This window comes from Protopterus annectens, chromosome 2.part0 (assembly GCF_019279795.1).
Source record: "Protopterus annectens isolate FY-2018-M chromosome 2.part0, PAN1.0, whole genome shotgun sequence".
Classification (NCBI taxonomy): Eukaryota; Metazoa; Chordata; order Ceratodontiformes; family Protopteridae; genus Protopterus; species Protopterus annectens.
The window spans coordinates 533,870,159-533,895,845 of NC_056728.1; positions in this window are offsets into that span (position 1 = coordinate 533,870,159).

The window sequence follows — 25,687 nt, forward strand, 5'->3', positions numbered from 1 at the left end:
AAATAGCTCCTCCGTTTTGTCACACTAAGTGTTCTATTCTCTCATTCTGTTAGATAGCATCTCCATATTGTTAAACAAAGGGTGGTATTCATAATCCTGCCTTTCAAAAGGTCATAGTAGTAATCCACAAAGAGTGACACTATGTTCTTATGCAGATAAGGTCATGTAGGTTGACTACAGAAATATGGAGTTTTGGTAAAAAAACCCTCCTTAAGACAAAAGCATAATATGCTTAAGGTTTAAGTGTTAGGATGAGAGCTATTACATGGTAAAGGATATTACACATTTGTGTATTACTATGATTCATAGAGATAAATGCAAAAGAGCCTCATTTGCATACAGTTGCATAAAGGACCCTGTACTTCCACCACTTAACAGTAATTTACCTGTGGAATACGAGAGTTAAATGAGAAATTAATTAGAAGACTGATAGGGAAAAAATGAATATTTACTAACATACTTTTTAAAAGGAGACATGATTATTGACGTCACTTCAAGAAATGTTTGTTTTATTGCAATTTAATGCTTCTGCATACATGGCTAACTGCTGAAGGGGTCGATGAGGGAAATGCTTCATTTGTTGTCACTGAAGTGTTTGTGCCTACATGGACAAACTACAGAAAGGGTCACTGGGGGAAATCATTAATTTTTGTGTCAGTGGTGTGATTATGTAGAGATGGTCATACTGCTGAAGTGTACTCTGTGGAAAATAATTTATTTTTTGTTATTTTAGTACTTGTGCATACTTAGAAAATCTACTCAAGGGGTTGCTAGGTAAAATAATTAATTTATGGGTCAATGAAGTGCTTGTGCATATGTGGAGAGACTGCTGAAGTGATCACTTGGAAATTAATTTATTTTGTGTGATTTTAGTGCTTGTACATAGTTGGACAAATTACTATAGGAGTCAGTAAAGGAAATCATGTATTTGTGTGTCAGTAAAGTGCTTGTGCATACATGGACAAACTACAAATTGTAACATTGTGTGCAAGTTTATGTACTGCAAAACACATATCCGAGGTGCAGCAATGCTTTTAACTATGCATATGTGTACAGCACAGATATTAGACACTAAATTGCAAGAACACTTTCCCCAGCATTCAGCAAGCTCTGCACGGCATGCAGGAATAGTGCAAGAGATGCTGGAGGCAATATGGCCACCAAGAGATTCAGGAACAAGCTCCTCAGACGTGCACGAGCACTCCTGCACTACTCCTGTATGGACACAGCTCTTGTATGCTAGTTACCCCATTTGCAGGTGAAAACCATGCAAATGAGGTAAATTAGCAATCTAGCAAGCTGGCAGCTGTTTGTGCAGGATTAGTGTAACCTGCAGAAATGTACTCAGTTAGTAAATGAGTACATTTCTGCAAACTACAAAACGGAGCCATGACAGCTCCAAATAAAGGGTGTGCATAATGTGAAAGGCATGCCAATGGCATGGAAACCAGTTTCAAAATAAAAAAAATAACTTTTATTTATTTTTTTTGGCCGATTTCGGCTGTTTAAGCATAGGGCAGCAGTACACAAATGGGATCGGCCCAAAAATAAAACCAAAACCTTGAAAAATGCTTTATATGCAAAATCACAATTTTGCCATTATAGTCAATGGCAGGCAGAAGACAACAAGGCCAGTGAATAGTGGTTGCTAAGGGGAAGGCTCAGTGTCAGACTTGTAACTATGCATTAGCAGGCAATTCTATGCAAATGAGGGGAATGATACTGAATCACATATTTCCCCTCATGGCTAGCCTGTACCCAACTGTGTAGGTGCAGGAAAACCATGGTGCAAGCCTAAGAGTTAGCTGACATCATACAGGGGTGTGTCAGGCATACTGTAAGCTTAATGGAGCTCTGTGTCTTGGGTTTGGTCTTAGCTTAGCAGAGCTAAGGAAGGGGGTGTGTCTGAAGCTGCCTAGCAGTCTTTATATTGCCTAAATGGGTGTGCGTGCCGCTCACCAGGTTTTAAACAAAACAAAAAAATTAAACCAGGAAACAGCAGCTCCATTCATATCTGAGCACTGGGTTTGCCTGGCACTTCTAGGGGCTTAAATAGGAAGACAATGGGAAGGGAAAACAGCAGTAGAAACGTAATCAAGGAGAACTAGCATAGCTGGCAGGTGAAATGTATCAGAATCAGCCAATTACACAGGCAGCAGCCCAGCCCAGCACACTACTATGAACTATGCAAACACCTTTCCCTATGTTTTTTCCCACAAACTCTACACCCCTGGTGTACACAAACGGGGAAATTTTACCTAAGAAAAGCAATAAAATGATAGTGGCTGCATTCGCTCTCATAAATCAACATGTGGAAGAGGCTGAGGTTGGCGAGGATGAGAATGCTGATGACCAATCCACAATAAGGAGAAGAATAAGAGTGTGCAGACCCAGAGTAACCTACCAGGGGCTACATGACCTGGAGATAGTGGAGTGCTGTATGGTGGACAGGGACTTCCTACAGCAAATTGTTGAGCTGTGCCGGCCACGCTTCACACACCGAACCAACATAGGGGAACCCATCCCAGTGGATACCAAGGTATGTGTAGGCTTAAGAATACTAGCCACAGGTACCTTCCAAAGGCAACTGGGGATATCATGGGGATCTCACAGGCATCAGCATCCAGGGTACTTCATCAGTTCCTGGATGCCATGTCAGCACATGCCGGTGAGCACATATATGTCCTCAACATCCATGAGGCGTTGACCAGCAATATGCATATCTTCCACCAAATAGCAGAATATCCTGAGGTAGTGGATGCTAGAGACTGCATGCACCTACACATCAAAGCACCACCGAGTGAGCGGGGTAGGGTCTACATAAACCGCAAGGGCTTCCCCTCCATCAACTGCCAGGTCATGTGCGATGCCCAGGGCATTATATTGAATGTGTGCGCTGGCAGCCATGGAAGCTATCACGACTCCCACATCTGGCATATGATGCAGCTGTACCAGAGATTTACCAATGGAGACATCCCATATGGCCACCTAGTGGGGGATGCTAGTTACGCACTGGAGCCATGGTTGATGACACCCATCAGAAATGCACACACTTCTGAACAAGAACTCCATAATGAGGCACATGCACAGAACAGAATCATAATTGAGCATGTGTTTGGGATGCTCAAGTCATGGTTCTGGTGCCTGGACATATCCAGTGGAGCCTTGCAGTACTCACAAGCTACATGTACCCAAACTGTCATTGTATGTGCCATGCTACACAATATGATCCTGCGGAAACAGCTGCAACAGGAACAGCATGGGGCAGGGCCACACAGCCCCACCCCATTGCCAAAGCCTGCACAGGCACAGAGTGACTCAGAGGAGGAGGAACAACCTGAGACTGCCCCAGTAGGCAGAAGGAGGTGTGCCCAGTATGCCCAGGCCTTGGCAAAGAGGCAACGCATAGCACATACACTGACATGATAGAAACCCATGGAATGACACCTCACTCTGACTCGCACATACAGTAAAAGGGATGCCAAACATGACACTACCTGTGCTTAACCATGTATAGGGAGTGTACTATGTGCATCCAATAGTTAGCCCTCCAACACCATCCTCAATACTGGCACAGCCACAAGGTAAGTCATGCTCACTATCAATTGCTGAATGTAGTAGTATGTTCTGCTACCTGTATCTATCGTATGGATGTGAGCATGTTAGGGAATGGGGTGACTGAATGGGATGCCAGCAGATAGTAGACACCTATATCAGCAGCATGAAATCCTTAACAAATACTGGTGTCAGCATAGTAGGCAGTACTAGACAAGGTGACAAACCCAATGCAGGACATGTGGTGGGCCAAATGTGTGTCCATAGGACACACACATGCATGCCAGTGAGGCTCACATACCCAACAACAGTCTCAGCCAGCAGGACAGGTGTAGACAAACACAAAGAAAGGCTCTGCTAAGGCCACTGATTGATGGCTATGGAAAACAGCCTCCCCTCAAGACTTACACAGACAGACTACAACTGGTCAGGCAGTGGGATGTTAGTTCTGAAGGATAAGAAGTCTGAAACTGAAATGTAGGTCAATAAAACCTAAGAACTGTAGTACACTGATATGCTTCTAGTCTGCATGATAGGTCAGAATACAGAATGAAATGTAGTACCTGAAATACCAGTACAGTCATAGCAAATGTTTACAGTTGTCAGGTGTGCCCCCCAAAATCCTATGTAGAAATTTAGTACCATGTATGTGTAGGTATAATAACAGTGGAGCACAGATTACCTGAGCAGGCCAACGTAGCAGGATAGATTGTAGCACATGTGCAATATGCAGGGTTCTGTGTGCTAGGTTGTTGTGTGTTGTATATTGTGTGAAAGTGGTCAGCATCTAGCCATGGAGAGTTGTGCCTCGGTGGTCAGTGGCCAGTACTGTTGATGACAGGGCCAAGTTCTCACAACTGCAGTGCCAAACACAATGCATTCCAGCAAGACACAATCCAGCAGTAATCCATACTAATTGTTTGGATGTAATATCTGTCACCATCTGAAAGATGGATATGTCATGAATGTGGGCCCAGACATACAAACAGTACACAGGAGGAAGTACCCTAGACAGAGAGTATATAAAATGTTGCTGTCAAATGGACAAACCTTTGGAATTGTACATTCAGGTTAGCAGCACATTAGTTGGCTGTCTAGTACGGAATACTGATGTCGTCTGGCCAAACACTGGCAGACCACAAAAGGCACAGGTATGAAGTACTGAGAAACTGCTGATGTCCCTGCACAAGCCAGCATAAGTGGATAGCCCCACGTATATGTGTAAATCAGCTGCAAGTAGCTTCCGTAGCACACATGCACCCAGCTCACCCCACCATCAGCCACAGGTACCTCACAGGTCTTATCCCTGCTGTTGGGAATGAGTACAATATGACCCCCACCTCTGTATGGGAATAGCAACAGAATGCAGCATGCTGAAGAGGTGTCCCATGCAGGTGTGTCCCTAGCTGTAAGCAGCACCCTGTCAACATCCACACCAATGGATCAATAAGGACAGAAACTATTGACATTAACACCTTGCACACCTACCCTGTCACCGCAGGGAAATATAATGGCTTGCAGCCTGGGACTGTAGGAGTGACACAATGCACCAGTCTGCTACAGATGGCCTGCATCACTACCAAATGCCCTACAGTCCTCTGTTAAAGGTCTCTGTCTCACCCATACTGCCAATGTATGTTATCTCATGGACTCCAAAGTAACAATATAACACAGTCCACAGAACACAAATGCAAGGCCATGTTGACAAATCCCAGCAGCATGTCCACCATGTCCTACTGCATGAACTGTGACCAACCCCTAAATACTGCTGGGATGAAGGCATAACTATAGGGATATTTATCAGATAACATTTGTATAATGTTCGGAAGAGGATAGAATAACAGAGGGGAGGGTAGGAGCATAGCAGCCATGGAGTGTGTGAAGTCTGAAACTCAGATGTGTGCACATACTATCCCTGCCTGCAAACACAGGAATGGGTGGCTACAAACCTGCTTGCAAACCACAATGTGAAGGGGTAATGACCAGAAATATGAGCCCTGCCTCTGGGTAACCCGTGTGAATCTGTACAGTTGTGAGGTATGGCCACACTGTCACGTCGATGGATGTACAGGCATGGGATCCTCAGCCACCACAGTACCAAGGTGCTGAACTATTTACACAGACCCATTAGCAAGTGTCTGCAGCTTCCCCTCCAAAATGGCATGATTGTGCAAGAATATGTAGGCTGCAGACCACAATACTGGACACAGCTTCTTTCATCTTGTGTTTTCTAGGAAATTACTGCAAGCAAATATGTATATCTGTCAGTAGTTGATGACATAAAACATCACAGTGTAAAACAGTACATATGTCTGAATATCTCTGCTAACACCAACACCATGTAGCAGAAGCAGCACAGACACAATTAGTTACAGTATCCCACTATCCTTTGCCCATTGTGACCCCATATGGTCAACTGATTTATAGATATCCTGCAGAAACAGGTTGCTAGCTGTAGGTGTAGAGCACAAAACCCTACACTGGAGTACAACCTTCCTGGGATGGATTCACACATTTAATACAGAAGGTCATACTGGGCATGCTCCCACACTTAAAGAAATGAAGCTCAAAAAGAAATGAAGCCCATGTCTGGCAACAATAGTGGACTAAACTTATTTGTCAGTCGCAGATGTTTGTGCACACACTCCTCATTGCACACCAGTCATGCTTTGCACACACATCGAATAGGAATACACACATACATCCAAGAACAAAACACTATAACAGGCCAAGCTTACACATACATAGATGTGTGGAAGAGAGTGACAGACAGTGACAAAGAGCTTCCCATCATGAGGCCTGTCCCACCCAGCAAACATCCAATTGGCCAATACCACATGATGGGAAAATGTCAATCACTGTAGACATTTGCTTCTGGTATCCCTCAGCACTATAGTGTCTGTGGTGCTTGTGATAACTATGTAACATGACTGTATAAGTCATTATTCATCTAGAAGTTTCATACATGTTCCTGTTAAATGTAAACCTGTGTGTGACTAAGTCTTGTGTGTGTGCTTCCAGATGAATGGTTTATGGCCCATTCATATACACTGCACTCCCCATTGCCCTACTTTGGCAAGCCTGCTGATGTCATTCACTTTGAAATACACCTTTGGGGAAGGAGTAGCCCTATAAGCTCCATGGTGTGTGCAATAACTGCATAATGCTATAGTGTGATGTACTAGTTAGGTAGGAGTTCTAATCCCTGACATGGCATGTGTGGGTATGTTTGCTTGTGTGCGTGTGTGGAAGTGTAGGGATCAATGCTTTTGAGGACATTCATAGTTACTACACTTTCCTCTGTGTGTGTGTGTGTGTGTGTGTGTGTGTGTGTGTGTGTGTGTGTGTGTGTGTGTGTGTGTGTGTGTGTGTGTGTGTGTGTGTGTGTGTGTGGAAGTGTATGGATCAATGCTTTTGAGGCCATTCACAGTCACTACACTTTCCATTGCCCTACTTTGGCAAGCCTGCTGATGTCATTCACCTTGAAATACACATTTGGGAAAAAGTAGCCCTATAAGCTCCATGGCACATGCTATAACTGCGTAATGCTGTAGTGGGATGTACTAGTTAGGCAGGAATTCTAATCCCAGACATGGCAACTGTGAAACTCTGTGTGTGTGTGTGTGTGTGTGTGTGTGTGTGTGTGTGTGTGTGTGTGTGTGTGTGTGTGTGTTTTATTTTGTCTGTGTAGAGATCAATGCTTTTGAGGCCATTCACAGTCACTACTCTTTCCATTGCCCTACTTTGCCAAGCCTGCTGATGTCATTCACTTTGAAATACACCTTTGGAGAATGACTTGCCCTGTAAGCTCTGGGGTGCATGCGATAAATGCAGTGCACTGTAGTAGCAATACATAGCTAGGTAGGGGGTTGAATCTCCACACTGTCAAGTGTGTGTGTTTGTCATCAGTATCCTGTGTGGAGGTAGCTGTGATTGCGTAATAACAGGATTCATTGTGGAGCGGGTTTTACAATTTTTTTATATGGAGGACCTATTATATGTCACAATGTCCACCTTACAAGGACAACAGATGTCAAACAGCAGAGAGGCTGGTGTAGACAATCCATACCCCTACATGTGACATTATGGATTGGGGAACAATATAGGCAACCCTTATATTACCCAGAGAACACTCTCCACCCATGTCTCACACACACACACACACACACACACACACACACACACACACACACACACACACACACTTGGCTAGGCAACAACCACTATGTTGGTAGTTCTCTGCATATTACCCACAGATAGTAACCATGGTATGATTGCAGTGGACTACAGAGGACCTGGCACCCTGTTCCATCCCTACAATAGGCAAATCATTTCTTACAGTGGTCCTTTGCTATGTTCTCCACTGGATGCCTGCAACAACTGTAGAGTCAGCAAATGAAACCCACAAAGGAAATACCATGCCTTATACACAGGTCCTGTATGGACAGATGCCACTAACACCAGTGAATACCTGTATCATGCTGTCAATGTAGGTTCAGGATCAATCTCAGTTCCATAGCCAGTGCTCACCACATGAGGTCAGGAATGCCACATCAGATAATAATCTGTCCACACAACATGCCACAGACACCCCAGGTACACTTCCACATGTCACAGAACCTGCATGTGGGACATGTGCACATCCCAGACACTGTCCATGTTATGGAATATAAAACACATACATGGCAAGCATTGCACATCACTGGCCACTCACAATAGTGACCCAGATGAGTGGATGGTGAATACAATACCCACCTGTGTGGGACAATCCAGGGACTACACCCCTGAGCCACACTGCAGACTATTGTCATGTGGCCTGATGCCAAGGTATACCCTTTGCTAGCCTTGTACAGCCTTCTGGCACAGTCAACCACTACATACCTATGAAAAAAGTATCCCATGCATGTCGGTACTGGCAAATCTGTGTCTGTGCATGTGTGGAGATTAATGATTTGGAAGCCATTCACACTCACTACATCTCCCATTGCCCTACTAAAGCATGCCTTCTGATGTCAGTCACCTTGACATGCCTTCTGCCCATATATCAGCCTGATAACCTCTGTGGTGCATGTGATATCTGCGTAATACTGCAGTAGTTAGGAATTCTAATCCTGACCATGCTGACTGTGACAATGTGTGTGAGTCCCTGAGAGAGCATGGTTGTGTCATCCTTGACCCCTGCTTTTGTGGACAGGCACATGTACTCCTTCATCCCTCCTTTATCACTTTTGCTGATGTTACTCACCTTCAAATATACCTTTGGACAGCTTTCCAACATGTAAGCTCTGTGGCGTGTGCAATAACTGCATAAAAATGTAATAGCAATACATAGTCAGGCAGGGGTTTGAAACCCTGTACTGGTAAGTGTGTGACACAAATATGCTTAGCTCTTATTTTCTTACTTTGTCTCTATCTGTCTATCTCACTCCCTCTCTGGTGGATGTGGAAAAGTACACCTGCTTTGCTTAGGCATCAGCGTGTGTTTTGTAAGTGATGCTCATGATCAGCTGATGGCCTGTGCACGAATTGCAGTCCCTCACTAGCTGACTGCATGTGGAAAAGCTGGGGTAACATTCCCATAGTCCATTGCATGGAAACACACTCCTATAACTAGGAACATCATGTGGATGTTGGCCCTTTTCATTAACTGTGTGCAGGACTTCATGTTGGTGTTTGGCAAACAGCATCACAGAGGGTAGTGGGATATACTTCTTACACCATACACTGTGGAGACAGGCCAACAAACAGGAGGGGGATGTTCCAGACATGAGGACAGAATGTAACTCTTGCTCTTCTACATTTGAAGTATTGTTGGTTTAACAGGGTTTGTGTGGATATGGCTGGTCTACATGATTTAATACCTGTCATGACAGTGTTATGTGGTTGAGGAAACTCTCACCTCTAGGGCTATCTGCAGACTGGCTAGTGTTTGGAGTCTTACATGTGTTGTGTTACTCACAGATGACCTATCTTTAGAAATGCAATAGCATAGTCTGAGTATTGCAGTCAGTACATGGTGACAGCCATGAGAGTTACTGACTTCATATCCCTCAGAAGACATATGTCACAACAAACCCTGTTACGACAATAAATGTATGAGTTTATCACAGCATCATGTCAATATTGGCCCTGGGTTTGTGCCTCCAGCAACAACTCTGTCAATCTTTGTATATATGTCATGCAGTAAGAGGTGCATATGTTCAGTACACCATTATTTATTGATATCATACCTGATAACAAGCCAGTGAGATATCAGACTGCTAGATGTGTTATGTATAGTAGAGCTTATATTTGAGGAAAACACCTGGACATTCTGTTGTAGTGTGTACAGTAGTGAGGTCTGTGTACTTATGGTGATTGTTGACAGAGTGTGTATTGAGAATAAGTACCTTGGCCTGTGTACAGACTGTGGTAGATGACATTATTCTTGGTCCTGTTCTGTCTGATGTTGCATGCTGCTCCAATGTATGATACCCTATCGGCTTAGATGTTTGTAGGGCCAAACCCACACATGTCTCATACCACACTCAGGCATCGAAATACACTGTGTATTGACCCAGTATATGTATGGTTAGTGTGTGAATGGCACATATGAGGATGGTGTTGATAAGACAGTCCATATACTGTAATATTAAGCACGCTTACCATATGTGGCTGTGGCTGTGTTCAGAATGGTTGTGGGTATGCGCTATCACACAGGTGTCTGTTACTCCGTGCTGTTACATGCCTGTAGATCCTGCTATATTTGCAGGTACATGTGTATTCCCCCATAGGAAATGTAGGCCAGTGTTGTGGCAGTCTGCCTGTAGTTTGCACAGTGCTTTGTGACATGCCTAGCAGCTGAGTGTACTTACCAGTGTGATGTTATGTCCAGATATTTGTCAGTTGTACTGCTGCCAGGCCACCATAAATGTTGTGTATTTCTGACAAAGCAGTAGGATGCTGTACATATGCATGTCACTAACTAGTGGGTAGTATGTGGGCTTGTGACCTCTGCTCCATCGGTTATTATGTGTCAGGACAGACAGAAGTGTGTGAATGCATAAACTGTGTGAGCATATCTATTTCAGCATTTACATGATATTCCCATTTACATGGCTGTTAACATCCACTTTGTCAAGCTTGGTCCACACGTCTTGCACAAAGGGGTTCTGTGTATACTTCTGAACTGACCAGAGTGTGTCAGACTGTCCACATTTATTGGTCATATCTCTGCTGAATTCCACAGGACCATTACTGTGATATCTGTGGTACTGTACTATGATGATCTTAGAATGTCTGTCAGTAACTGATGGCGTACATGTCAATATCAGATGTGACTTCCCACACATAACATTTCTGTTAAGACAACCCCTGTTACAGTAGCAACAGTCTACATTTATACCTGAAATACTTACATGACATTCCTTTGCACTAAGAGGTTGTGACTATTGGTGCTGAGGTATGATACCACTGCATGTTCCGGACATATGGACATATGTTAAACTATATATATATATATATATATATATATATATATATATATATATATATATATATATATATATATATATATATATATATATATACATATATATATATATATATATATATATATATATACATGTATGGATATATATGCATATATATACATATACATACACATATATAAAAACATATAGACACACACACACACACATAGACACACACACACACACATATATATATATATATATATATATATATATATATATATATATATATATATATATATATCAGTGGGGAGGCTCGGGAGAAAGGCTCAAAAAAAAAAACAGACAGTAGTTACATTGATTACATAGCTTTATTAACAATTTAACATAGAACTTACTACAACATATATTTACAGATGAAAACATAGTACATCAGTAAACACACACACACACATATATATTATATATATATATATATATATATATATATATATATATATATATATATATATATATATATATATATATATATATATATATATATATATAAGTATATATGTAAACACACACATATATATATATATATATATATATATATATATATGTATATATATATATATATGTGTGTGTGTGCACATATATTTATAGATATCTACACACACACACACACACACACTTACAGGTGAGTTTGCACAAATATATTACACACAGACCTCTCATTACCCATCTGTCAACATGCATGACATATGGCACGCAACAGCATGCAGTGCAGCTATAGTCAATCCCTGTTACCAACATTATACATCTCTGTGATGCATGGGTTGTGTTAGTAGGTGATGCCCCTTCCCCTGGAACACACTGCACCCATATACACAGTATTGCTGTGACCTATTTGGTACCCTGGCATGTACTGTGTACACACAATTGCTGAATGTGTATATGTGTGTCAGTTATGTTTGCTCTGCTTCTCACAGCCCCTATGTATTTGACTGACACATACGTGGGATGATATGTGGACAGATGTCATTTGTGAATGCCTGATGTCTGATTTAAAGATCTCATCATCAGCCGTGCATGTATGGCCAATAAAATACAATTACACTGACAACCTTCTAAACTTACCATGGCTATGGGGAGTGTACACACCCTTATTGATATGGCACCCTCTTCCCTGATATGCCATGAGGCCACATTACTGCATATGTTAATATTACATGAACCTGATATGTGACATATGACATGTGCAATCAAATGCAGTATCAAACAAATGTGTTAGTTGTGCAGATTCTGATTGAGATGCATACAATTTGTGGGTTCATATGTGTGCACAACCTTATCATGATGGTTTATTGCACCAACTGTTATTTTTACTAGAGCAGTCACTATTCCTGGAAGGGTATAGTATCATGGGCCATCTGCTTTTGCCAGTATTTGGTCACTCTGCCCTACAAATGTACCCCAACTCTGCATGATTGCAAGGTCAACTCATGTGCACAGCCCTTGGAGGTTACACAGTGCCGTCACTATTGCTGTGGAGTCAGGGTTATGTCTGCCACAATTCATGACCTTAACTATGTGCAGATACAACCATTCTTAGCAAGCTGTTGATCTCTTCTTCAGTGCACTGTTGTGTTTCAGGATGACACACCCTACCCATCCTCTGCCTTTTTGCATATACTTGACAACTATGGCCTACACACGTGTGTCATTTTGTAGTGTCTCAAACTCTGAACACCATTTGTACCGGCCTAGTCCCTGCTAATGAATGGCAAACATACAGGTGTACACTGGCACCATCAAGGTACAGATGGGGATTGTGGGCCTGAGGTGGGGTGAGGTGTTGGTTGTGCAGCACATGTATCTTAATTTACACTGTCTGTAGGCTTCCAATGTGGTCTTGGTACACCACTACACATTGCAGCGCATGCCTTTGGGGGACGTTTGCTGTTATCCATATGCTACCTGTAGAGAGCCCTGGCGGATGTTTCCTGTGGTACAACTGTCCCATCTGATTACCCTGACCCATGGGCCACACTTATGCAGAGTCCAGGCAATTGCTGACACAGGTACTGCCCAGCCAGTACTTGCTAGACATGTCTGCAACTCCCTCAGTGTTGTGGCATGTTACTAGTCAGCCTGCATGACCAGTTTGCAACATGTGTCATCATCTGTTTTGGATGGCCATCTGTTTATTTTCTACATTAATCCTGTCCCATACATCCACACCACATACATGGCTGTCTGCACTGTTTGCCATGGTATATACAATGGTGAGGTAAGGCTACTTGTCCATCTCCTGAGTGTTACCTGTTGGGGATGGGATCCAATCCATGGCTTGTGAGATGTGTGTAAGCCATGGCTCCCTCTATTTCAGGTAAGTGGGCACATTTGATGGCCAAACGTCTTGAGCAGCAGACCATTTTTTTGTGTAACATTGAGGACCTGTACTTGCGTGAAGGTCCATACTCATGAAGAATGCATGCTGTCAGTACCTCAAAAGCTGCTTCCACTATATTTTATCTGGAGTGTATGGACACATATGCTTCCAGTGTTTGTGAAGGTATGTATTCCCCATATTTTCTGTCCTAACACTGGATTCCATATTACACCTTCATTACTCATGTTAGGACCACATTGCAGGTTGTAAGGGTTGTGGAATGCAGTATTGTGATATGCTATAGTGTAGATCTGTAAAAGTTGCCATTGTAATTGTGGTATATACACTGTTGTAGCACTGTATAAGGGTGATGTTTCAGACATGTCCCTACTGTAGGCCATTTATCCCACCATTATGTTCACCTCTGTGCACACATCTTGCAATGACAAGTTGTTAGCTATATTGCAGGACTCTTACATACCCTTCACATACACCATGATGGTGACCACTGTGATGTAGTGCAGTTGACAGCAACAATAAGTGAACATGTACAGCATGCATTATGGGTAGGTGTGTTAAATGTGTGCATGGAATATACCATGGCCATAACATGACCAGTGTATTGGCAAACCTGAACAAACACCATACTCACTAGCTACAGGCTGCTGCCCCAGAGGTGTACCAGAGGGAACTACATAATTGCATGGGAGATGTGAAATCAGTAGCCACACCTGTGGCATTGATACAGAGTAGGAGCAGCATTACAGTGCATCAACAGTACAAACCCACAATACTACAGATTCTGCACAGCTGTTTATTACTGCAACACAGCAACAGACTATATATATTTCATCTCACATATGCATGATTAAACTCTACAGATGCAGATGGATACATAACAGTGATCTACTGATGTGCCCTGTGGCCTTACCTGCATGCTCCTCAGCCATTGTGTGGGTAGCACCCACCTCCACTATGATCTCTGCCGGGTCTTGTGTTTGCGGGTGGGCAGGTGCCCCGAGGCTGGCAAGGAGCTCCTCAACATGTGTCAGGGGGGGCTGGATGGCATGCCCCCCTGTTGCAAGCTGGTCCCCCCCTAACTGCAGCAGAATGCCAACAGGCATGGCGGCAGGGGCGGCTCATGGCATCGGACTGCCGGACTGCAGCCCCCTCAGCTTTGAAAAAGAAAATGTAAATAAAGTACCTTTTTTGCAGCAGAGATGTATTTTTTTGTTTTAAATGAAAATTGTTGGTCTCTCCGAGTCCATGACTTCGAAGTAATCAAGATGACTTTTAACCGCCTTTAGGTTGCGGCGGTTTTAAATAGATTTTTTTTTTATTGCAGCCTGGGGAGTAATTAAGGCATCATTGTGATGCCCAGAAGTCTATGCGGTTCCAAACTGCATAGAATTGGAAGAGGCTCGGACTGGCGGCCCGCGAGCCGCGTCATGACATGCTTGCTGGGTTAAATGATGCTGATTGGTTGTCGCTCTCTTCCGGGCTTTATCGTTGGGCTGGAAAAAGCGAGAATCAATCAGATACTCAATTGTGGGCTTGCCTTGGATCGATCGTGACTGTCACAGTCACACGGGATTTATTTTATTAATAATTTTCTTTTAATTTGCGATTGCATTTTATTTATTTATTTTTTTTATTTGGGCGCCGTTATACTATTTTGTCAGCTGTGCTGTTGCTGACTTGCTGTGCACCCTGTGCTGAAGACAGTGAAGATAAGAAAGAAGAACAGAACAGAAGTCAAGAAGAACTGAAGAAAGAAGAAGGAAGACAGACAAGAAGTTAGAAGAACAGAGTGAAGAACTAAAGTAAGTATACTCTTTGGCTCCCTGATGGGTGTATGGCTGACTCATTGACTTACAGAGCTGCTTTCTTTTTGTGAGGGGAATGATAATGGATACAAACGCTGTTTTTTTATGTTCATGCATCATATTTCACACCAGAGTGCAAGAGTGCAGTGCTCTGTAGCTGAAACCTTAACATTAATTACTGAGGACATACTTGTGCAGTACCTACAAATATTTCCTTCAAGCAGTGTGGTTTTATAAATTTGTATAAAGTAAACCGTTTGCATTGTTTAATGTTCCAAATCAGACTTCTATGTAACTTACTAACAGCCAGGAAAATTACTACAAAGAATTTGAAAAAAGAGACTACAGCTTCCTTTATAGAAATACTGTCAAAGCTGTATGTCATAAAGAAATGTCTGCTATTAAGATGAAAACAAATAAAATGACTACACAATATAGTTGCTGAATAAACCCACTTCTTGCACTGCAGTTCTAATTATAATTTATATTTTATAATTAGAACTGCAGTGCAAGAAGTGGTTTGAGTTGAGTGCTGCTTGTTTTTCTTATACTTGATTTTGACTGGCATTCCATTAATGTATTTAAAAAAGTAAGTTATTTTTTCATGCCTCACAACCTTTTTTGTTTCCATCTAGATATTAAGCTGTCATGCAGCCAATGCATTGAGATATTTTTATTGTTCTACACTTCATTTTGTCTTGATTGGACTCTCATAATGACGGTTTGGCACCCAGGGCAGTATATTTAGTTTTTGTGGTTTGCTACTACAGGTGTGTGTGTGTGGTAGGGAATACCTCAGGCTTGAAACCTGTACCTTGTATGCAGGTGTTAAAGACCTGAATTCCCTACCCACCACCATTTGTAAAAAAAATTGCAGATTTTTGCCTCATATTTGATCTGATCTGTTCCTCATAATATCTGTGGTTTGTAAATATTGTAATGCATGATATTTGATGGTGCAGTGGTAGCATTGTTGCCTCACAGCTGCAGGTCCTCAGGTTTGATTCTTGGCTGGGGTGCCTTCTTTGTGGGGTCTGTATCTTCTCCCTGTGTTTGTGTGGGTTTGCTTTTGTATCCTCCCATGTTACAAAGACATGTCTGCATTATTTCTTCCTGGGCCTCTGCTGAAATTTTTTTTTGTTCCAAGTCAGACTGTCCTGATTAACAAATGTTAAATAAAATTGACAGGCATTTGAATTTCAGACTTCAGGTTTCTGAATGTTTAATTCTTTGCATATTTGATGGTGCAGTGGTAGTATTGTTGCCTCACAACTATAGATTTTCTGGTTTGATTCTTGGCTGGGGTGCCTTCTGTGTGGAGTCTGCATCTTCTCCCTGTGTTTGTGTGGATTTTCTCTGGTGCCCTGTCATTTTAGAAAGATGTGTCTGCAGTATTTCTCCCTGGGTCTCTGCTGAAAATTGTTTTTGTTCTGTCAGCAGTAAAATTGACAGGCATTTGAATTTCAGACTTCATGTTCTTCAGAAAATACATAGTAACACAACCTTTTATTCTAGCAATTTTCTAAGTTTATAAGATGAATATTTGAAATTTGTCTTTATTTTTGGGACTGTATTCCCCCATTATTGGCTTCGTCCAGGTTTTTTGTGCTAAGGTTGACAGCTATGGCAAGAACTGAATTCGCTGAATATGTCTGAGGGCTGTATTCCCTCATTACTGGGTTTGTCCAGGTGTTTTGTACTAAGAGGTTGACAGCTATGGTGAGAACTGAATTCACTAAATGATGGCCATTTAAGTTTCAGCCTTCCTCTCTTTTACAAAGCAGCTGATTTGGCGTAGTGGTATGTTGCTCTGACTGTTTTGCACAGGGACCTTGGCAGTAAAATGTATGGTGGTAACACAGCATTTTATTCTAGCAACTTTCCAAGATTATACAAGCAATGTTTAATGTGTCCCTGGTTTTGGGCTTTTGACCCCCAATACATTTTGGCTTTTTCCAGTTTTCTTGTGCTCTTGAAGTTGAGATGCAGTTGAGTATTGAGTAGATTTTACAAGGAGCTGAGAGCTGCAGGGGAACAGAAGTTTAGTGTTGCTTAAATGAAGTTGGCTTGCCTTGTTAATAGCACAACAGGTTGTGTACTTGCTTTTGATGCAGAAGGCTGTGGGTTCTACTCCCACAAGGGGTGGATGCTGCCATACTGAGAATGTTCTCCTTGGTGAAGATACTAACTATGAGTCTGTTATCAGTTTGCCATCCATTTCCTCTTGCAATATTACTAGCTTATCATTTTTTAATGTAATATAGGCAATTTATTCCTGAGGGGCAGCAGACACTTTATTTTTCGATGAAACCATGAAATATAAAGGTGTTTGCTAGCAGCAACCTCTTCATTAGTTACAGATTTCTTTAATGTGGAATTATTTAGATGACTTTTACTTCTTCAGAGATTGTGCATATTTACTGATAATGGACTGTAGAAATGTGCATATTTACTGATAATGGACTGTAGAATTGTGCATATTTACTGATAATGGCGGACTGTAGAATTGTGCATATTTTCTGATAATGATGGACTGTGGAAGCCTGAGTAGACTTTTATGATGAATGTTCTGAACTGGGCAGTTTTGCCATTATGGGTGCATGCGTTTTGTTTCATTGCTTATTGGAAAAATGTTCAAAACAAATTTAAAACGTCCTCTAACAACGGTACTGTATTGTACAAGGAATATAATTTAGTACAATGAGGAAGGTGTATCAAAGAGCACATGTATGTTTCATATGCAAGGGGCCTATGATTTGAAAACAGCCCAAAATTAATCTTTATCTGCCACTGGCAAAATGTATTTTCTTTGAATGTGGGTTTCAATGCTGTTTCAATGAATGTGAGTTTCAGGGGCAGAGAAGTTTTAATGCTAAATTTTCATTGTGAGACTGCATTGCTTTGTTTAGCAGATTACTTAGTGTTTGTGCTGTAAAATACAAAATAAAACTTTCAAATGAAGTCCAACTCATCATAGAAGTAAAGCAGTATGCACATTAGTGTTTATGGTAAATGGAGTGAAATAGCCAAGTAATGGTTCATTGGAATGGCTGCAGAGGCCCCATTCAACCATGATTTTGTCAGGGGGGAAGGGCAGCAAACTCAGACAGGCCCAGCTGAACTATACCTCCCAACTGTCCAGATTTTCAAAGAATGAATAGATTTTTGCTTCTTATTTTTGGTTTGTTCTTCATAAAATTTGTAGTTTTCTGGCAAATCATTTAGGAATTAAGTCACTAAATAATGATACACTGAGTTTCAGACTTCATAACCTTAAGAAAAATGCATGCTAAAGTAAGAACTGTTATTCTATCAACTGTCTCAATTTATACAAGAGCAATTTTTAGTACTGTTTATATGTTCCCCAATATATTTGGCCTTGTTCAGATTTACTGCATTAACAGGTTGAGAGGTACATGCAAATAAATTGCTTTATAGAATTAGGCATAGCCAACCTCTCAACTGTCCCCGATTTTGGCTTAAAATGTTGCTCTTCCCCCTAATAATCCCTCCGCAAAATAGCAATTTTGGAAGAAAACATGGAGGGTTTACAATTAAGAAATAACTGTAATAATCAAAGTTATAGATTACTTGAAATGCATGTAGATTCTTTTATTTTGTCAGCTGCTCAAGTTAGCAGTACTAATATTAAAGTGCCCCTTCTTTGACAGGTTCCCAGCTGTATTGTGTGGCTATTTTATATTTTTGCATCACATTTTTGGTCCATTTTTCATAAAATTGTGTTTTTTGGCAAATTAGTGACAAATCACTAAAGACTAAAGTTAGAAAATAATGACAGACATTTGAGTCTCAGATTGTATACCCTTCAGAAAATTCATACTAATGCAAGACCTATTCTGTTATCTTTCTAAGTTTATTAGAGCAATATTTAAAATTGTCCTTATTTTTGGGCCTTTGTCCCACTTCTGTGTATGGCTTTGTCCAGATTTCTTGCTCTGAGGTTGAGAGGTATGACAAATGTGTCAGGGCCATCACAGTCAGCCAGAGACATTTCAAATTGTGACATACTTGTTGCACCCCACTCCCCCATGTAGTGACTCTGGATGTGTCCAAGCAAGGCAAGGAGTAGTTATGCAGTGTAAATGTGCAGTGTGTCCCCCCATCCAAGGTAGACACAAGTACTACAGTGGCTTTTCATCTGTCCTTGATTTTGCAGAACTGTCTGGTTTCTGTCATATTTTTGTACTGTTGATTTATGCTTATTACTCAGATTTATGCTTATTACTCAGAAAGTGCCTGTTGCTCTGTGTTTAAGTAGCAATGCTTTAATGACCATAAGGTAAGCTTGTCTGAGATCGTAAGATGCAAGTAAGCTTTAATAAACATACTGTTAAAGAATTGCTAACATTGAAAGCCTTTCTGTTGTTGCCATGCAGAGAATACTTGACTAGATAATGTATAAGCCTTGGGTATTAAAGGACAGGATTCCATTATTTTAAAAAGCTCATTACACTTGTTGGAGACTTCCAGTCATCTCTACAGACTTTACCCGTAAACTAAACAGAATGCCAATCATGTGTGGTCCATAACCTGTACAGTAATCCTTTAAGCAACGTATCTTGAGCTTGTTTCTTGTTTGCTTTTCATTTTTTACTTTTGATCATGTTTTCCCCATGAAACAATTAGATAGTTGTCAGGCAGCAGGTCTATTTTGGATAAGAAACATTTTTACAAGTGGGGGCATCACAGAGATTTCTACTTTCTACATGTTACTTGGTACTTTAATAAAGCTGAATATAAATTATAATTAGAACTGCAGTGCAAGGAGAACTGGTTTGAGTTGAGTCCTTCTGGTTTTTCTTATACTTGATTTTGACTGGCATTCCAGTAATGTATTTAAAAAGTAATTTATTTTTTCATGCCTCACAACCTTTTGTTTCCATCTAGATATTAAGTAAGCTGTTATGCAGCCAATGCATTGAAATATTTTTATTCTTCTACACTTATTTTTAGCTTGATTGGACTCTCATAATGATGGTTTGCCACCCAGGGCAGCGTATTTAATTAAAGTTAGTTTTTGTGGTTTTAGCTCCTCCCCTTTCTAGTTGACCACACCCCTTCCCCTTGACCACACCCATTCAGCTGTCTCCTGCAGCCCCCCTTTGATTTGAAGTCACCAGCCGCCACTGCATGGCGGAGTAGATCAGTACATTGATGTCAGATCTGCTCATGACTGCATTTATGCAGGCTTACATTGTTTACCCCGTGGACAAGATCGTTTCACAGGGTGGTCCTCTCCTGCAGATCATGGGTTGTACGCCCAAACAGGATGTGATAGTGCTGCACCAGGTATGTGATGATGACATCATTCTCCGTGGCTGTGTACATCGGAAGTCTCTCCCTGGACATTTTGCCTGAAAGACATAAAGAGGGAAACAAGTCTGAGGACCTCATACTGCAAGGGCATAATAGTTGTTAATGCACATCTCTGTCTCCCCACACCATATCTGCAACAACAATCTGATCACACAACTCAATGGGTATGTCTACAGAAGACCTGCCATTGGGACATATATCGTATTGTACAACAATTTGTGCAATGTGTTTGTAGTCATGTTCCATGTTTAAACACTATCATTGGTGGCCTGTTGTGAACAATGTCACCTGCATGCCATTGTAAGGGCCACTATGGTTCCATATATGCATGTGTTCTGTTTGTTATGTGACTGCTGCACTTCTGTTATTTTGTGCTAATGGCGATATCTATGCATGCTGTTAGACATAATTCTGGAATGTGTGGACTATTACTACCCACATGTGTTCTATAACAGTGACACAATAGCATGTTTGGGAAGACGGTTGCCAGCAGAACTACCTGTCCCACCTCACCTGGCCATGTTACCAGGCCACATCACATCTGGGACCCACCCTGAGACCTCATCATCATCTACTGGTCCTGCACTACCTTCAGGTGGAACCACTTCAGGGGATGATGTTCACCCCTCCCTCAGGAGCACACACAAACAGGATCCTGTCACCTGAAGTCAGGTCCAGGGTCTGGTGCACAGGGAGCTCCACAGAGATGTGGGGGATGTGCTACAGCACCTTGAGCCCCTCAGTACACAATCACAGGGTCCGTATGCTCCTCCTGCTCAGCCCCCAGCCCAGGCACATTCAGGACCGTGAAGATGCTGTTGTGACTGCCCATGGGTGGGTATCTTGGTTCCATTGTTTCCATATAGGGGCTCATGGGCTTCCAATTTCCAAACAACACTCCCCATCCAAGGTGTTTACCCACCACATGAGTTATAGACCACCCCTGTATTCTGTCTTGTCTGTCTTGCAACCCAGCCTACCTCCCCAAATATACCTACTATCCTTATCCAAAATACCAATCCCACCTTCACAAACAAGGGCAATGTGTTCCCAACATGGAATTCACACCAGACATAACTGTCCAGTTTGCACTCACTTACTGCTGTACATATATGTGTGTATGGATATGTGTGATGTTCTTTCACACATATCTTGCAGCACTGTCATTCAACAGTAGGGGACACGTATTTATATAAATATGTGTGTGTGTTAGACATACACGTCTGTATGTATATATATATATATATATATATATATATATATATATATATATATATATGCATATATATATATATATATATATATATTTATATACATATATATATATATATATATATATGCAGATATATTATGAGTGGTATATATATATATATATATATAAATGTGTCTGTATATCTGTAGACATATATATATATATATATATATATATATATATATATATATATATATATATATATATATATATATATATATATATATATATATATATATATATATATATATCTATATATATATGTGGGGTACATTCAAACATCAAGTCCACACTCTCTGACTCACCTTCCTGCACAGCTGCACTGTTCTGCCTTGCTACAACACAGACAGGTGTCATATGTAGACACAGCTTAACATTAGTAGGATATATAGGGATAGATTTCAGGTAAGCCTATTACACACCTATGGCATTTGTGCATGCTACATTACACATTAACATGACTGTCCTGTAAGTGGTGGGCTCTGAAACTCATGTGTCTATCATAACGGCATTACTTCCACCACCAGCTATTGGCCACACTAATATACATGTCTTGCATTACACAACACACACTATGATGGCTTACATCTTGTCATTCAGTGCTGATTTGCACAGTTGACAGGTATGGCCCACTGCCCACAGGGACAGACACTATTGCCCATAGGAGTTGTTCAGCAGGATATCATTTCAACAACTCCTGATGGCACATATAAATCATTCCACATCATCTATCCCATTATTATAAACCAAGTACTACATTCAATTACATGCATATATGCTTCATGTACCTGTTGTGGGATTAATGTCTCCTCTGGATACAGTTTGCTGTTTCCCCTTGGTTAACTTGGGATGTCTGTAGGTTCAGTTGTTGAACAACTTTTTATTTACTGGATGTTTGTTTTATTTTTGTTTTCTATCTCTCGCACTCTCTCCATTAAATGGATTGAGCTGCTTTGAATAGATTGCAGCATGGATTTTGTAGATGATGAACATGATCAAGTGATACCCTCTACACCAATCAGGGTCCACCACTTGCTACCTGCATGCAGCCTGCTGTGTAGTACTTCCAATTACCACTGTCATGGCAGCCCACTACTATATATTACTAAATCATTTGGGCGTGATCCCTTTACCTTTCCTTTATGGAAGACATACTTCCTGTGTGTTGGCAGCAGTGTTACAGACAGCAGGTAGCAATACCTCTTACAAGTGAACTTGCAGACACAGGCCAACTACATATTTATATAAGGTTCCAGATCTACAGACAATGTGTAAAGTGTTGTTTTATGCATTGTATACTGCTACTGTTACAGGGTTTGTGTGTACACATTAGTTTAGCATGGAATTCAGCCGGTCTGCATAGCTCTCAACTGTTGGCCTATCCACATGATGGCCAGAGGATTGGTTGTTATGTTTTGTCTGGCCACCACACAGGTCTTGTCTCAGATATATCACTGGCATTCTGTCAGTTGAGTGCTATCAGTACATGGCTACATCCATTTATGTTTCTGACTTCATATTCCTGTAACACCAGCAATTACATCTCGGTGTATAACAACAGTATTGCAAATATGGCACTGTGTTCCAGCCTCTGTCCTCCACCTATATACCAGGCTTTTTCCATATGTCATGCAGTAAGAGGTTGTTAAGTAGTGGCCTATGATTATGTAATGCTGCCAGTCCTGCCATCATTCCAGTAATATTGTGGTCCCCACACATAAAGTGGGGTAGGGTCCATATATATGTGGGCTATAGCTGGACAAAATGTGCGTGTCCTTGTACAGTCCAGAGGTCAGTGTATGCAACACTGTTATATATGCCTACAAGTCATTCTATGAGGGAGGGGTATGCACCATATATGAACTAGGCTGTCACAACATGTGAGGGATATCAGTAGTAAGACACCTTAGGGTATATGCCTGTAAATTATCATACATTCCACCTTGAGAACAATGGTCTTCTAGTGCTTAATGTCTTACAGACTGCTCTGTTTGTCAGTGTGATAGTGATGTTTTAAGTTAAGCATTGTTATGTAACAGATACATATTCATTGTGACAACGAAATTCTTTTCCCCCTAGGGTTTGAGTATAGAGTGTAATTGGAGGCTGCTGACCTACATCTGCATTACTTACTGTTGATTGATTCTTATCTTCTGGTCCAGCGTTTCTTTACTTGAAGGCCTTGGCCTGGACAGCAACATATGCTATGCTTTCGGATTACTGTATAAAATGTTTTGCTTAAGAGTTGTATTACTCAGTATGTATTTCCAAACACCTAACAGTTATATGATATGGCATATTCAACGGAAATAGTACACAAACATTTCTTATGTATGCAAACCTGTGTGTGGTGTCCTATCCTTTGACTTCTCTGTGGGTATATGTTTCATGCAATAATTGTCGTTTGTATGAGAGAATCAAACACTGCCCATTTTAAAAGGTGGCAACTGTAGGAATACTGGCTATTCAATATGTGTGCACCCTCTAAATATGTATCTTCTTCTACATATCTATACGTAGTAATATATGTATATGTGTGTGTATGTGTGTATGTGTATATACATATATATATATATATATATATATATATATATATATATATATATATATATATATATATATATATATATATATATATATACATATATGTATCTGCATATATGTGTATGTGTATATGCATCGTTGGAATGTTTACTGCTTCCACATTGTACATTACCTATGGTAGACAGACTGTTCTACATAATATATTATTGATACCATCCTGACATAATACAGGTGGGATAGATTACTGTTAACTTCTTGTGGCTATGTTGGGTAGGGTGCTGGGTATCAGACTTGCAAGTGTTGGTATTGTGTTGCAAGACAGATCTTTTTAGCTGTGGAGGAGGGGATGATATCAATATTTACAAGAGGTACTTAAATTTGACCCCCTGACCCCCATTAATGGTGCCTTTGGTCATATATGTATTTGTTATGTTCTCTTATCTCTCTCTCTCTCTCTATAAATATATATATATATATATATATATATATATATTTAGATGTATATACTATATATATATATATATATATATCTGTTTACATCTATATATTGCTATATATGCAGACACACACACGTGTGTGTATATATATATATATATATATATATATATATATATATATATATATATATATATGTATGTATGTATACATATAGTTTTATATATATAAATATACATATATATATATATATATATATATATATATATATATATATACATCTACATATATAAATACATTTCCTCTACTGTTGAATGACTGTGCTGGATGATATGTTTGAGAAAACATCAGAGTTCATAATATCTGACATGGCTTAGTAGTAAAGCATTTTGGCTGTGGGGTGCATGGGGCTTGGGTTCGAGACTGGCAAAGGCTTTGTTGCTGGGCAGAACAAGGTCTGTTGGACACAGAGTGATTAAGGCACTTTTAAGCAGTTGTAAGCGGGTTTGTGTGGGTTTGAACAACAGTAAGCAATGCTAACTTCCTGTTAAATATGCTTACAGAGAGCTAGCTTTAAAATTGCTTATTCTGTGTGTGCATTGCTTACTCCCGCACAAACAGGCTTAAACCCACTTGCTAGTCCTTAAAAGTGCTTTCTTCTGCTTACCCTCATGCTAATTTCTTTAAAAGAAAAGAAAAAGGGGTGATAAGAAAGTGGTAAAAAAGAGGTACAAAGAGGGAAAGACAGTAGGGAAAATAGCTAGGGATGTGCAGTATGGGTGTAGGGAAGGTCCATAGCTGTCCATTTCTTCTACAACAACAGCTGTGCATATACACTGATTTGGAGGTAGATTTGGACAATCAAACCCCTGAGAGAGGGGCGAGGACAACAATAATATGTTGTGAAGCC